General features: G+C 46.7%; 1 pseudogene; it reads left to right on the forward strand.

Moving 5' to 3' along the window:
* The first annotated feature begins 16023 nt into the window (after window positions 1-16023).
* Window positions 16024-16144, forward strand: LOC134896815 (5S ribosomal RNA; annotated as a pseudogene).
* The last annotated feature ends 237 nt before the right edge of the window (window positions 16145-16381 follow it).

Raw genomic sequence — 16381 nt, forward strand, 5'->3', positions numbered from 1 at the left:
AATGGGGTTAATACTCACCGCACACCTCCAGTATTGCTGACAGTGGGGGCCCTACATTCAGAAGAAATAGAATTTTACCTTACACATTGTCCGGCAGTTCCAGTAGTTTTGGGTCACCCCTGGCTTGCCTTTCATAATCCCACCATAGATTGGCGGTCTGGGGAGATTTCCCAATGGGGTCCTTTTTGTGTTAAGGAGTGTATTTCCCATCCTGTCCGGGTTGCGGCAGTTACCCCAGAACTTATTCCTCTGGAATATCAGGATTATGCTGATGTGTTCTCCAAGGGTAATGCGGACGTTCTGCCTCCCCATCGGTCCTATGACTGCGCTATAGATTTAGTTCCCGGGGCCACTTTACCTAAGGGGAGATTATATGCCCTCTCCGGGCCAGAAACCACGGCTATGGATAATTATATCCAGGAAAGCCTGAAAAAAGGCTTCATAAGGCCTTCGAAATCTCCTTTGAGTGCAGGATTCTTTTTTGTTGAGAAAAAAGATGGGTCGCTCAGACCATGTATTGATTTTCGGGCTCTGAATAAAATTTCTGTTAAAAACACTTACCCTTTGCCTTTGATTTCAGTACTTTTTGATCAGTTACGCTCTACCGTTATCTTCTCAAAAATCGATCTTAGAGGAGCTTACGATCTCATCCGAATAAGATCTGGGGATGAGTGGAAGACGGCTTTCAGCACACAGTCGGGTCATTATGAATACCTGGTGATGCCCTTTGGGCTGTCAAATGCTCCTGCGGTATTTCAAGACCTCAGCAATGATGTTCTTCGTGACTTTCTTGGAAAGTTCGTTGTCGTTTATTTAGACGACATTTTTATTTATTCTGAGTCTATGGAACAACATATTACCCATGTGCGTCTGGTTCTTCAAAAACTATGGGAGAATCATTTATACGCAAAACTAGAGAAATGTGATTTTCACATCACGGAAGTGTCCTTCTTGGGGTATATTATTTCTCCCCAGGGATTTTTCATGGAACCGAAAAAACTCCAGGCCATCCTTAATTGGGCGCAACCCACAAATTTAAAAGCAATTCAGCGCTTTTTAGGGTTTGCAAACTATTATAGGCGGTTCATTCATACCTTTTCTGATTTGGTCGCTCCTATAGTAGCATTGACTAAAAAAGGAGCGGACCCTTCCAATTGGTCGCCTGCAGCCGAGTCTGCCTTTCGGGCCTTAAAGCAGGCCTTTGTCTCGGCTCATGTTCTCAGGCACCCTAACCCGGAGCTCCCCTTTATAGTCGAGATAGATGCCTCAGAGGTTGGAGTGGGGGCTATCCTATCTCAGGAAGATCCGGAGTCTCAGGAATTACACCCTTGTGCCATCATGTCCAGGAAATTCTCCTCCGCAGAATCCAACTACGACGTTGGTAATCGAGAATTGCTGGCAGTTAAATGGGCTTTCGAGGAGTGGAGGCATTGGCTGGAGGGAGCTAGGCATACTATTACAGTGTTTACTGATCATAAGAACCTGCAGTATATTGAGTCAGCTAAACGGCTTAATGCTCGGCAGGCACGTTGGGCATTGTTTTTTACTCGTTTCAGGTTTATTATCACCTTCAGGCCCGGTTCCAAAAATACTAAAGCTGATGCCCTGTCACGTTGTTTTCTTCCGGTTCACAATAACCATCCTGCTACTACCCCCATAGTTCCATCATCTGTCATCCGAGCAGGCCTCACACAGGATTTATTTACTCAGTTAGTCCAGCTTCAACAGCAGGCTCCTAAACCGACTCCTGCTGATCGTCTCTTTGTCCCTGAATTTCTGAGAGGCACTGTTTTAGCTGAGTTTCATGACAACAAAGTCTCTGGTCATCCAGGTATCACTAAGACCTTGGAGTTAGTCTCTCGCTCGGTGTGGTGGCCTAGTCTTTCTAAAGATGTAAGGGAATTTGTCCATTCCTGTCAGGTTTGTGCACGGCATAAGGTTCCTCGTTCATTGCCGATCGGGCAACTCGTACCTTTAGCCGTTCCTCTCAGGCCATGGTCACATATATCCATGGATTTCGTGGTGGACCTTCCTCTTTCAGCCGGATTTCGAGTCATTTGGGTGGTAGTAGATCGTTTTAGTAAGATTGCTCATTTCATTGCTCTTCCCCGATTACCCTCTGCTCAAGGGTTGGCAATCTTGTTTCTCCGTCATGTGTTCAGGCTCCATGGGTTGCCCAGGGATATTGTCTCTGATCGGGGTCCGCAATTCATTGCTCGTTTCTGGAAACGTTTTTGTGCCTCATTAAATATGAAACTCTCTTTAACATCTGAGTACCATCCACAATCTAACGGACAAACCGAACGAGTTAACCAGTCATTAAAACAGTATTTACAGTTGTATTCGGCCAAACTCCAGAATGATTGGTCTGAATTTCTTCCGTTAGCCGAATTTGCTTATAACTCTTGTCATTCTTCCACCAAGGAGTCCCCATTCTTTTCAGTCTTTGGCTTTCATCCTAGAGCCAACTCTTTTTTTCCTCATTCTCCAGTCTCCTCGTTGACCTCCCATCTCAGAACAATTTGGAGAAAGGTGCACCTTGCCTTGAGAAAAGCTGCCTTCCGAGAAAATAAATTTTCTGATAGGCTCCGACGTCCTTGCACTTTTAAGGTGGGAGATAAGGTATGGTTGTCAACTCGCAACATCAAGCTCCGACAACCTTCGGCTAGATTGGGACCCAAATTTATTGGACCATTCCTTATCATTAGGAAGGTCAACCCAGTTGCTTTTCGGCTACGCTTGCCGAGATCTCTCAAAATTGGCAATACTTATCACTGTTCTCTTTTGAAACAGTATTTTTCTTCCAGGAGATTTCCTCGGAGGACTTCCCAGGGTAGATCTCCGGTGGATGTTCAGGGGCAACAAGAGTTCTTGGTGGAGAAGGTTTTAGATTCTAAGCTTTCTCGGGGTCGGCTTTATTTTTTGGTCCACTGGAAAGGTTATGGCCCTGAAGAAAGATCTTGGGTGTTGGATAAAGATTTACATGCTCCCAAGCTGAAGAGGATTTTCTTTCAGGAGTTTCCTCAGAAACCTGGCTCTAGGGGTTCTTTAACCCCTCCTCAAGGGGGGGGTACTGTTAGGCGCGACGGTCTTCAGCCGTGCCCTCACTGAGCAGCGGTCACGGCCGCCGCGCCTCTCTCCTTCCCTGTCCCCTGCACGGCGTCTAGCAACGCCAGGACGCCGTGCGCACGATAGCCGCCGGGTCCCTGGCAACGCAGGACGCCGTGCGTGCAGGGCCGCCGGGTGCATAGCAACGGGGACGCCACAGGTGGACCGCGTTCCCCGTTGCTAAGAATAGTTTATTAGGTTGCTCGTGCAGCAGGACAGCTGCACGGCAACTAGTAATTAGGGTCTGGGGGCTGGTCCTGCTGGCCCTCCTGTTATTGGCCAGCAGGGCCTTTTTGTGAGCTAGCACACTGCAGCCCCGCCGGTGATAGCTTCTTGTATGCTGTTCCTGCCTTGCAGAACTCTGTTCCTGTCAGCCGTGTTTGGTGGATCTTGCTCCCTGCCCTTTGGTACTTTGGAGGTCCGAAGCCGGTCCTGGGAATCCTTCTAGTCCTTGCAAACCTGTTTGTCATCTAGGGTTCTCGCCCGGTTTCGTGAGTAGCGGCTTCTGCCGCGTGTTGCGGCCCATGCCGCTTAGTGTTTACTTTACTGTGAATTGGTGCATTTGCGGAGGTTTCCGCTTTCACTGTCCTCCCCGGAACTCGGCGGTGCCGTGTAGGGGAGTGGACAGTGGTTTCTTTGTAGTTCTTTTTCCTTTGGCGGCGTGCCGCACATACGTTTAGTTTTTAGGTAGTTTATAGCCCCTAGCGTGGTTGTTCAGTTAGAAGTCCCCTTGTTATTACCCTGTCTCAGTTCACGCCTTGTCTCTCTTTAAGACCTGAGGGGGCATCGGAGTTGGGCAGACCTAATCCGCCCTTCAAACGCGGCTGCCATGGGCCCAAGAAACCATAGTCGTTCAGGCGTGAATTGATAACACGGGTAAGACAACGGAGGTAGGGTGCTAGGGGCTATTTCCTTCCCATTTCCCAATCCCAGCATTCCGTCTTAGTGCTCAGGACTCACTACATAAGATCTCCCCTGTCCTGAGCATCAGGATCGTAACAGTTAGCCTGTAGTGTATGATTTGTACTGTTTTACCTTTTGAAATAATCCACTGTGGCCTTAGAACCCTGTGGTTTCAACTACAAATCGGTGTTGTGTCCTCACTTTCCTGCAAGGGTTTAAAGCGTATTTAACTGTATAAGGTTTATAAGTATTGATAAGGTGTACGCACTGCGGGTACTTTATACCGCCAGCGCTACTTAAGGTTTAAAGTATAACATCATTACAGTGCTTTGCGGCACATGGTTTAGAGTGTAAGAATAACATTGCATTGCATTACGAATAAGGTTTAAAGGTTATCAATTGTGTGTGCGCGCGCTGTGCGTACTCTGTACACTCAGCGCGGCGTGTGTACGCCAAGTACGTACCACGTACGGGACTCTGTACGCAAATAGCGTACAAAGTGCGTAGCGCGTGTATTCAGTCTAGCGGCCATAGCGGCTCCACGGTAAAAGTGTATCTAGAGGTATAGCTTTATGGTTTAAGATAATATCGACATTATCACACCATATTCAGATGGCGTTAGCCGCTGTAACCGCTGGGCTAAATTTTGCCAAAATTACCAGGCCCAGAAATGCTCGCTGCACATACGTGGTCAGTAAACCGCGAGTGCTCAGTACCTCCGATAGAGGAGTGAGGTGACAGCTGATGTGGCCACTTCACTCAAAAACAAAGGGGTCATTGCGACCCGATCGTACGCTGTGCCTCTTCACAGCCGTGCGATCGGGTCAGAACTGCGCATCGGCCGCATTGCGCAAGCACCTCGTTGCTCGGTGTGAGTCCAACGCAGGCGTGTCCAGGCAGATGGAGAGCGGATGTCTGACGTCAATTCCGGGACCTGCATCGCTGGAATGATCGCACAGGGCAAGTAAGTCTGACCCTGGTCTTGTTTTGCAGGAAACTTTTTTAGCATAGCAGGGCTGCACAAGCGATCGCAGCCCTGCTATGCAGAAATACAATCCCCCCCATAGGTGGCGTCTAGTTGATCGCACGAGCAGCAAAAAGTTGCTACGTGCGATCAACTCGGAATGACTCCCAAAGGACGGGCTCTTTTCAGAGATGCTGTTCCTTCCTGCATGTGAGTTTTGATACAATCAAGAAGTGAATAATTTCTTATTGCCTGAATAGCGGCAAAAAAGTGACAGTTATCAGGTCTAAAACTCGATATATGATAAATATGCACCCGGGTTTATTTAGGATTTGCTTTACTTGCAAGGTTTATAAGGACGATAATATTAAATGCAAATCCAGCTGCTGTTTCCATTTCATTATTATTATTTCCGTTTTATACTCTGTGGCCGATAGGTGACTGTGAAAAGCCGTTGTTTAGCAAATATGCCCTTTAATATCTTTTCAAAATACAGTACCAATGGGAGATGGGAAAACACTGCGCTATGGGGGTCATTCCGAGTTGATCGCTCGCTAGCAGTTTTTAGCAGCCGTGCAAACGCTAAGCCGCCTCCCACTGGGAGTGTATTTTAGCTTAGCAGAAGTGCGAACGAAAGGATTGCAGAGCAGCTACAAAACAAAATTGTGCAGTTTTAGACTAGCTCCAGACCTACTCAGCGTTTGCGATTACTGCAGAATGTTCAGTTCCTAATTTGACGTCACAAACACGCCCTGCGTTCGCCCAGCCACGCCTGCGTTTTTCCTGGCACGCCTACATTTTTTTTAACACTCCCTGAAAACGGTCAGTTTACACCCAGAAACGCCCACTTCCTGTCAATCACTAAAAATACATCGGCCGTTGTGAAAGTACGTCGCGCGTGCACACTGCGCCGCATGCACAGAAGTGCCATTTTTTTTCTTAATCGCAGCAATCTTTTTCTGCTAGCGATCAACTCAGAATGACCGCCAAAGTGCAACTTGCATGACGATTGCAAACATGCGTCCAATAGCAGCACTCCCCTGTGCTAACAGCACCAACCAGTGATAAACACTGACAGCGCCCAGAGAAACCTTTAGAGAACATTGGGGCAGATGTATTAACCTGGAGAAGGCATAAGGAAGTGATAAACCAGCGATATGTGCAAGGTGATAAAGGTACCAGCCAATCAGCTCCAATATGTAAATTAACAGTTAGGATCTGATTGGCTGGAGCCTTTATCACCTTGCACATATCACTTGTTTATCATTTCCTTATGCCTTCTCCAGGTTAATCATACCTACCAACTGTCCCGATTTTCGCGGGACAGTCCCGTTTTTTGGGGACTGTCCCGCTGTCCCACCTGCGGACCGCAGTGTCCCGCGGTGGGGGGGGGGGGCAGTTGGGAGGCTCTGTCACTCGCTGCCCTGCTTAGCAGAGCAGTGGTGAATAGACACTGTGCACAGCGTCTATTCAGTGCAGACAGAGGGAGAGGGGGCATGCCAGCAGCTCACAGAGCGCTGGGCATGCCCCCTCAGTGACGAAAACGGGGCGGACCCTCCGCGAAGCCACACCCCATTTTTGCAGACCACACCCTTTTCGGGAGCGCGTGTCCCTCCTTCAAAAGATCAAAAGTTGGGAGGTATGGGTTAATACATCTGCCTCATAATACAGTAACCTCAGTGATCAGAGCATCCTTGTCATTACAGGTAACATATAGAAATTGTATTCATTTTGGTGCTTCTGTTGTGTGACTGCTTTCAGAGACATTGCATGGTAGCTATTCTGTATGGCCTGCCAACTATTAGCCAGAGAAAGATCTGAGGATTAGAATATACATCATTAATTATTATGTATAGCCGGCACTGTATTCTCTGCCTGCTCCGCTTTCATCCATCTCTCTGCCTCTATGCGCCCGCACAATTATCACCGCTAATAGTCTCCTACCTGCTGATAGGGAGGGAAACCTTTCTTCTTATAGATGAAAGATTACTCCCCCCCCCCCCCCCACACACACACTTTAGTTGCTGTTCTAACAGTTTATTTCAGAATGACCACACCGTTGTCTTTACTTTCTAAACAAAAGAAAAACAGCCAAAATAGAAAAGGAAAAACAAATCGCAAAGGAGAGCAAAATAAACCTCAAAAAGTTCTATAAGTATATAAACGGTAAAAGGCTAAAAAAGGAGATTATTGGATCACTAAAGGGCAAGGTAGATGTCTTGATTAATGACGATAGGGAAAAAGCAGATTTATTGAATGAATTATTTTCATCAGTATTCACGAGAGAGGACCGGTTGACGGGAGAAGTGCACAACATAAGCGTTAATAGTAGAGATGAGCGGGTTCGGTTCCTCGGGATCCGAACCCCCCCGAACTTCACCCATTTTACACGGGTCCGAGGCAGCCTCGGGTCTTCCCGCCTTGCTCGGTTAACCAGAACGCGCCCGAACGTCATCATCCCGCTGTCGTATTCTCGCGAGATTCGTATTCTATATAAGGAGCCGCGCTTCGCCGCCATTTTCACTCGCGCATTGGAGATTGAACGGAGAGGACGTGGCAGCGTTCTCTCCCTGAAAAGCTCCGTAATCTGTGCTCAGTGTGCTGCAAATATCTGTGCTCAGTGTGCTGAAAATATCTGTGCTCAGTGTGCTGAAAATATCTACGTTCTCTGCCTGAAAACGCTCCATATCTGTGCTCAGTGTACTGCAAATATCTGTGCTCAGTGTGCTGCATTGTGGGGACTGGGGACCACCAGTATAATAATATATACTATTCTATAGCTTCTATACTGCTTGTCAGTACACATGTGTCACAGTTACACCGCTCTGTACTAGTGATGTGCACCGGACATTTTTCGGGTTTTGTGTTTTGGTTTTGGATTCGGTTCCGCGGCCGTGTTTTGGATTCGGACGCGTTTTGGCAAAACCTCCCTGAAATTTTTTTGTCGGATTCGGGTGTGTTTTGGATTCGGGTGTTTTTTTACAAAAAACCCTCAGAAACAGCTTAAATCATAGAATTTGGGGGTAATTTTGATCCCATAGTATTATTAACCTCAATAACCATAATTTACACTCATTTTCAGTCTATTCTGAACACCTCACACCTCACAATATTATTTTTAGTCCCAAAATTTGCACCGAGGTCGCTGGATGGCTAAGCTAAGCGACACAAGTGGCCGACACAAACACCTGGCCCATCTAGGAGTGGCACTGCAGTGTCAGGCAGGATGGCACTTCAAAAAAATAGTCCCCAAACAGCACATGATGCAAAGAAAAAAAGAGGCGCACCAAGGTCACTGTGTGACTAAGCTAAGCGACCCAAGTGGCCGACACAAACACCTGGCCCATCTAGGAGTGGCACTGCAGTGTCAGGCAGGATGGCACTTCAAAAAAATAGTCCCCAAACAGCACATGATGCAAAGAAAAAAAGAGGCGCACCAAGGTCGGTGTGTGACTAAGCTAAGCGACACAAGTGGCCGACACAAACACCTGGCCCATCTAGGAGTGGCACTGCAGTGTCAGGCAGGATGGCACTTCAAAAAAATTGTCCCCAAACAGCACATGATGCAAAAAAAAAAAAAAAAAGAGGCGCACCAAGGTCGCTGTGTGACTAAGCTAAGCGACACAAGTGGCCGACACAAACACCTGGCCCATCTAGGAGTGGCACTGCAGTGTCAGGCAGGATGGCACTTCAAAAAAATTGTCCCCAAACAGCACATGATGCAAAGAAAAAAAGAGGCGCACCAAGGTCACTATGTGACTAAGCTAAGCGACCCAAGTGGCCGACACAAACACCTGGCCCATCTAGGAGTGGCACTGCAGTGTCAGGCAGGATGGCACTTCAAAAAAATAGTCCCCAAACAGCACATGATGCAAAGAAAAAAAGAGGCGCACCAAGGTCGGTGTGTGACTAAGCTAAGCGACCCAAGTGGCCGACACAAACACCTGGCCCATCTAGGAGTGGCACTGCAGTGTCAGGCAGGATGGCACTTCAAAAAAATTGTCCCCAAACAGCACATGATGCAAAAAAAAAAAAAAAAAGAGGTGCACCAAGGTCGCTGTGTGACTAAGCTAAGCAACACAAGTGGCCGACACAAACACCTGGCCCATCTAGGAGTGGCACTGCAGTGTCAGGCAGGATGGCACTTCAAAAAAATTGTCCCCAAACAGCACATGATGCAAAGAAAAAAAGAGGCGCACCAAGGTCGCTGTGTGACTAAGCTTTGTGACACAAGTGGCCGACACAAACACCTGGCCCATCTAGGAGTGGCACTGCAGTGTCAGGCAGGATGGCACTTCAAAAAAATTGTCCCCAAACAGCACATGATGCAAAGAAAAAAAGAGGCGCACCAAAGTCGCTGTGTGACTAAGCTAAGCGACACAAGTGGCCGACACAAACACCTGGCCCATCTAGGAGTGGCACTGCAGTGTCAGGCAGGATGGCACTTCAAAAAAATTGTCCCCAAACAGCACATGATGCAAAGAAAAAAAGAGGCGCACCAAAGTCGCTGTGTGACTAAGCTAAGCGAGACAAGTGGCCGACACAAACACCTGGCCCATCTAGGAGTGGCACTGCAGTGTCAGGCAGGATGGCACTTCAAAAAAATAGTCCCCAAACAGCACATGATGCAAAGATAAAAAGAGGCGCACCAAGGTCGCTGTGTGACTAAGCTAAGCGACACAAGTGGCCAACACAAACACCTGGCCCATCTAGGAGTGGCACTGCAGTGTCAGGCAGGATGGCACTTCAAAAAAATTGTCCCCAAACAGCACATGATGCAAAGAAAAAAAGAGGCGCACCAAGGTCGCTGTGTGACTAAGCTAAGCGACACAAGTGGCCGACACAAACACCTGGCCCATCTAGGAGTGGCACTGCAGTGTCAGGCAGGATGGCACTTCAAAAAAATTGTCCCCAAACAGCACACGATGCAAATAAAAAAAGAGGCGCACCAAGGTCGCTGTGTGACTAAGCTAAGCGACACAGGTGGCCGACACAAACACCTGGCCCATCTAGGAGTGGCACTGCAGTGTCAGGCAGGATGGCACTTCAAAAAAATTGTCCCCAAACAGCACATGATGCAAAGAAAAAAAGAGGCGCACCAAGGTCGCTGTGTGACTAAGCTAAGCGACACAAGTGGCCGACACAAACACCTGGCCCATCTAGGAGTGGCACTGCAGTGTCAGGCAGGATGGCACTTCAAAAAAATTGTCCCCAAACAGCACATGATGCAAAGATAAATTAAAGAAAAAAGAGGTGCAAGATGGAATTGTCCTTGGGCCCTCCCACCCACCCTTATGTTGTATAAACAGGACATGCACACTTTAACGAACCCATCATTTCAGCGACAGGGTCTGCCACACGACTGTGACTGAAATGACTGGTTGGTTTGGGCCCCCACCAAAAAAAGAAGCAATCAATCTCTCCTTGCACAAACTGGCTCTACAGAGGCAAGATGTCCACCTCACCATCATCCTCCGATTCCTCACCCCTTTCACTGTGTACATCCCCCTCCTCACAAATTATTAATTCGTCCCCACTGGAATCCACCATCTCAGGTCCCTGTGTACTTTCTGGAGGCAATTGCTGCTGGTGAATGTCTCCACGGAGGAATTGATTATAATTCATTTTGATGAACATCATCTTCTCCACGTTTTCTGGAAGTACGGTACAGTAGGTCACTGCTCTACCTACCTCTGTGTCATCAAGTATACTATCCATCCATACCTGTGGTGCATTTCAGTTGTGCGCAGTACTATATATAGTAGTAGGCCATTGCTATTGATACTGGCATATAATTCCACACATTAAAAAATGGAGAACAAAAATGTGGAGGTTAAAATAGGGAAAGATCAAGATCCACTTCCACCTCGTGCTGAAGCTGCTGCCACTAGTCATGGCCGAGACGATGAAATGCCATCAACGTCGTCTGCCAAGGCCAATGCCCAATGTCATAATAGAGAGCATGTAAAATTCAAAAAACAAAAGTTCAGTAAAATGACTCAAAAATCAAAATTAAAAGCGTCTGATGAGAAGCGTAAACTTGCCAATATGCCATTTACGACACGGGCTGAGGCCCTGTCCTATGTTCATGGCTAGAGGTTCAGCTTCACATGAGGATGGAAGCACTCATCCTCCCGCTAGAGGATGAGTGCTTCCATCCTCATGTGAAGGATGAGACTTAAAGACTTAAGCTGGCAAAAGCACAGCAAAGAACTGTGCGTTCTTCTAAATCACAAATCCCCAAGGAGAGTCCAATTGTGTCGGTTGCGATGCCTGACCTTCCCAACACTGGACGGGAAGAGGTGGCGCCTTCCACCATTTGCACGCCCCCTGCAAGTGCTGGAAGGAGCACCCGCAGTTCAGTTCCTGATAGTCAAATTGAAGATGTCACTGTTGAAGTACACCAGGATGAGGATATGGGTGTTGCTGGCACTGAGGAGGAAATTGACAAGGAGGATTCTGATGGTGAGGTGGTTTGTTTAAGTCAGGCACCCGGGGAGACACCTGTTGTCCGTGGGACGAATAAGGCCATTGACATACCTGGTCAAATTACAAAAGAAATCACCTCTTCGGTGTGGAATTATTTTAACAGAAATGCCGACAACAGGTGTCAAGCCGTGTGTTGCCTTTGTCAAGCTGTAACAAGTAGGGGTAAGGACGTTAACCACCTAGGAACATCCTCCCTTATACGTCACCTGGAGCGCATTAATCAGAAGTCATTGACAAGTTCAAAAACTTTGGGTGACAGCGGAAGCAGTCCACTGACAACTAAATCCCTTCTTCTTGTAACCAAGCTCCTGCAAACCACACCACCAACTCCCTCAGTGTCAATTTCCTCCTTACCCAGGAAAGCCAATAGTCCTGCAGGCCATGTCACTGGCAAGTCTGACGAGTCCTCTCCTGCCTGGGATTCCTCCGATGCATCCTTGAGTGTAACGCCTACTGCTGCTGGCGCTGCTGTTGTTGCTGCTGGGAGTCGATCATCATCCCAGAGGGGAAGTCGGAAGACCACTTGTACTACTTCCAGTAAGCAATTGACTGTCCAACAGTCCTTTGCGAGGAAGATGAAATATCACAGCAGTCATCCTGCTGCAAAGCGGATAACTCGGATCTTGGCAGCTGCGGTGGTGTTAAACGTGTGTTTGGTATCCACCGTTAATTCACAGGGAATTAGAGAATTGTTTGAGGTACTGTGTCCCCAGTACCAAATACCATTTAGGTTCCATTTCTCTAGGCAGGCGATACCGAGTTTGTACACAGACGTCAGAAAAAGAGTCACCAGTGTCCTAAAAAATGCAGTTGTACCCAATGTCCACTTAACCACGGACATGTGAACAAGTGGAGCAGGGCAGACTCAGGACTATATGACTGTGACAGCCCACTGGGTAGATGTATTGCCTCCCGCAGCAAGAACAGCAGCAGCGGCACCAGTAGCAGCATCTCGCAAACGCCAACTCGTTCCTAGGCAGGCTACGCTTTGTATCACCGCTTTTCATAAGAGGCACACAGCTGACAACCTCTTACGGAAACTGAGGAACATCATCGCAGAATGGCTTACCCCAATTGGACTCTCCTGGGGATTTGTGACATTGGACAACGCCACCAATATTGTGCGTGCATTACATGTGGGCAAATTCCAGCACGTCTCATGTTTTGCACATACATTGAATTTGGTGGTGCAGAATTTTTTTAAAAATGACAGTGGCGTGCAAGAGATGCTGTCAGTGGCCTGAAGAATTGCGGGCCACTTTCGGCCTTCAGCCACCGCGTGCTGAAGACTGGAGCACCTGCAATCACTCCTAAACCTGCCCCGCCATCATCTGAAGCAAGAGGTGGTAACGAGGTGGAATTCTACCCTCTATATGCTTCAGAGGATGGAGGAGCAGCAAAAGGCCATTCAAGCCTATACAGCTACCTACGATATAGGCAAAGGAGGGGGAATGCACCTGACTCAAGCGCAGTGGAGAATGATTTCAACGTTGTGCAAGTTTCTGCAACCCTTTGAACTTGCCACACGTGAAGTCAGTTCAGACACTGCCAACCTGAGTCAGGTCATTCCCCTCATCAGGCTTTTGCAGAAGAAGCTGGAGAGATTGAAGGTAGCTAAAACGGAGCGATTCCGCTAGGCATGTGGGACTTGTGGATGGAGCCCTTAATTCGCTTAACCGTGTTTCACGGGTGGTCAATCTGTTGAAATCAGTGCACTACATTTTGGCCACCGTGCTCGATCCTAGATTTAAAACCTACGTTGTATCTCTCTTTCCGGCAGACACAAGTCTGCAGAGGTGCAAAAACCTGCTGGTGAGACACTTGTCAAGTCAAGCGGAACGTGACCCGTCAACAGCTCCTCCTTCACATTCTCCCGCAACTGGGGCTGCGAGGAAAAGAATAAGAATTCCGAGCCCACCCGCTGGCGGTGATGCAGGGCAGTCTTGAGCGAGTGCTGACATCTGGTCCGGACTGAAGGACCTGCCAACGATTACTGACATGTCGTCTACTGTCACTGCATATGATTCTGTCACCATTGAAAGAATGGTGGAGGATTATATGAGTGACCGCATCCAAGTAGGCACGTCAGACAGTCCGTACGTATACTGGCAGGAAAAAGAGGCAATTTGGAGGCCCTTGCACAAACTGGCTTTATTTTACCTAAGTTGCCCCCCCTCCAGTGTGTACTCCGAAAGAGTGTTTAGTGCAGCCGCTCACCTTGTCAGCAATCGGCGTACGAGGTTACTACCAGAAAATGTGGAGAAGATGATGTTCATCAAAATGAATTATAATCAATTCTTCCGTGGAGACATTCACCAGCAATTGCCTCCAGAAAGTACACAGGGACATGACATGGTGGATTCCAGTGGGGACAAATTAATAATCTGTGAGGAGGGGGATGTACACAGTGAAAGGGGTGAGGAATCGGATGATGAGGAGGAGGTGGACATCTTGCCTCTGTAGAGCCAGTTTGTGCAAGGAGAGATCGATTGCTTCTTTTTTGGTGGGGGCCCAAACCAACCAGTCATTTCAGTCACAGTCGTGTGGCAGACCCTGTCGCTGAAATGATGGGTTTGTTAAAGTGTGCATGTCCTGTTTATACAACATAAGGGTGGGTGGGAGGGCCCAAGGACAATTCCATCTTGCACCTCTTTTTTCTTTAATTTATCTTTGCATCATGTGATGTTTGGGGCCAATTATTTTAAGTGCCATCCTTTCTGACACTGCAGTGCCACTCCTAGATGGGCCAGGTGTTTGTGCCGGCCACTTGGGTTGCTTAGCTTAGTCATCCAGCGACCTCAGTGCAAATTTTAGGACTAAAAATTATATTGTGAGGTGTGAGGTGTTCAGAATAGATTGGAAATGAGTGGAAATTATGGTTATTGAGGTTAATAATACTATGGGATCAAAATGACCCCCAAATTCTATGATTTAAGATGTATTTGAGGGGTTTTTGAAAAAAAAAAAAACATCCGAATCCGACAAAAAATTTCCAGGGAGGTTTTGCCAAAACGCGTCCGAATCCAAAACATGGCCGCGAAACCGAATCCAAAACCAAAACACAAAACACAAAAATTGTCCGGTGCACATCTCCAGTTAATAGCGACCCTTTGCTTAGTACTTGGTTAAACGAGAAAGTGGTCCGAGAGAGATTAAGTAAAATTAAGATAAATAAATCTCCTGGGCCGGATGGACTACACCCCAGGGTTCTTATGGAACTTAACTCAGAGCTATCGAGGCCCCTATATTTGATTCTAAGTTAGTCAATTACATCAGGAATGATACCAAATGACCGGCATATAGCAGAGGTAGTCCCAATATTTAAAAAGGAAATTAAAACTCATCCCGGCGACTATAGACCGGTAAATTTTACATCAATAGTGGGGAAAATACTGGAAAGAATATTAAGGGATAGTATACTAGAGTACTTAGATACCTCCAAGGTTATTAATAGGCACCAACATGGTTTTATGAAGGACAGGTCATGCCAAACAAACTTAATAAGCTTCTAAGAGTAACATAGTAACATAGTATCTGAGGTTGAAAAAAGACAATTGTCCATCGAGTTCAACCTATTTGTGGTCTCCTATGCATGATGATTTGACTAAAATTTCTGACTGATGCTGCTGTCAGCCGTTGCATTTTATCCCTATTTATAGTAACTATAATGCATGACTATGCACCATACCCCTGGATATCCTTATCCATTAGGAATTTATCTAACCCATTCTTAAAGATGTTGACAGATTCCGCCATTACAACTCCCTCGGGCAGGGAATTCCAAACACGTATTGTCCTTACCGTGAAAAAGCCTTTACGCCGTATTGTGCGGAATCTCCTCTCCTCTAACCTGAGCGAGTGTCCACGAGTCCTCTGTGTTGATCTAACCAAAAACAGGTCCCGCGCAAGCTCTGTGTATTGTCTCCTTATATATTTGTAGATGTTGATCATATCCCCTCTTAGTCTCCGCTTTTCCAATGTAAACATGCCTAGTCTTTCAAGCCTTTCCTTGTATTCCATCGTCTCCATGCCCTTAATTAGTTTGGTCGCCCTCCTCTGTACCTTTTCTAGCTCCAGGATATCCTTTTTGTAGTACGGTGCCCAGAATTGTACACAGTATTCAAGGTGTGGCCTCACTAGTGATTTATATAACGGGAGTATAATACTCTCGTCCCTAGCATCAATACCCCGTTTTATGCATGCTAATATCTTATTAGCCTTCTTTGCTGCAGTCCTACTTTGGGTACTACTGCTTAGCTTGCTATCTATGAGGTTTCCCTTTTTTGCACAGTTAAAATAATATTATGATCTAATGTTTTATTTTCATACATGTGATAACTGTGCAGTAGAGAGGTTTATTCCTACTTGTACTGCGACTACCTAAGCCGTGAAAACTTAGATGGGTATTTAATCTTTTGTTATACTTTATCATTTATGATAAAAAAAATTTGATTTCCACATCAAATCAGCTGTATCGATACCTGTGGCTCACATAACAATGCAAATTGGCTCCTGTCTGTGCCCAATTTTGGACACAGTGTGACAAGGGTGAGCATAAGGTCTGCGGTCATACCCCGCTGGAGATGCCCAATCTCATCTGATCTTGGAAGCCAAGCAGTGGAGGGCCGGGTTAAGTACTTGGATAGGAGACTACCAAGGAACACCCTGGTACTGCAAATATTTGCCACCCATCTGTCACCAATATAGAGCATTGTCTTACATCTCGGTTATGACCTATGATTCAACTATCTGCTAGGATTAAAATTCCCATTTGGGATATATAGCAGTTTATAAATGATGGTCATATTTACAATAAATGAGCAACTTTTTATCACAGGTTGTCCTACAGTTGGAGTGTGATTATTAACAAAATTATAGATATACCCACTTCGGCCTGAATTAGGTATTTGTACCTTG

Source organism: Pseudophryne corroboree, chromosome 3 (assembly GCF_028390025.1).
Source record: "Pseudophryne corroboree isolate aPseCor3 chromosome 3, aPseCor3.hap2, whole genome shotgun sequence".
Classification (NCBI taxonomy): domain Eukaryota; kingdom Metazoa; phylum Chordata; class Amphibia; order Anura; family Myobatrachidae; genus Pseudophryne; species Pseudophryne corroboree.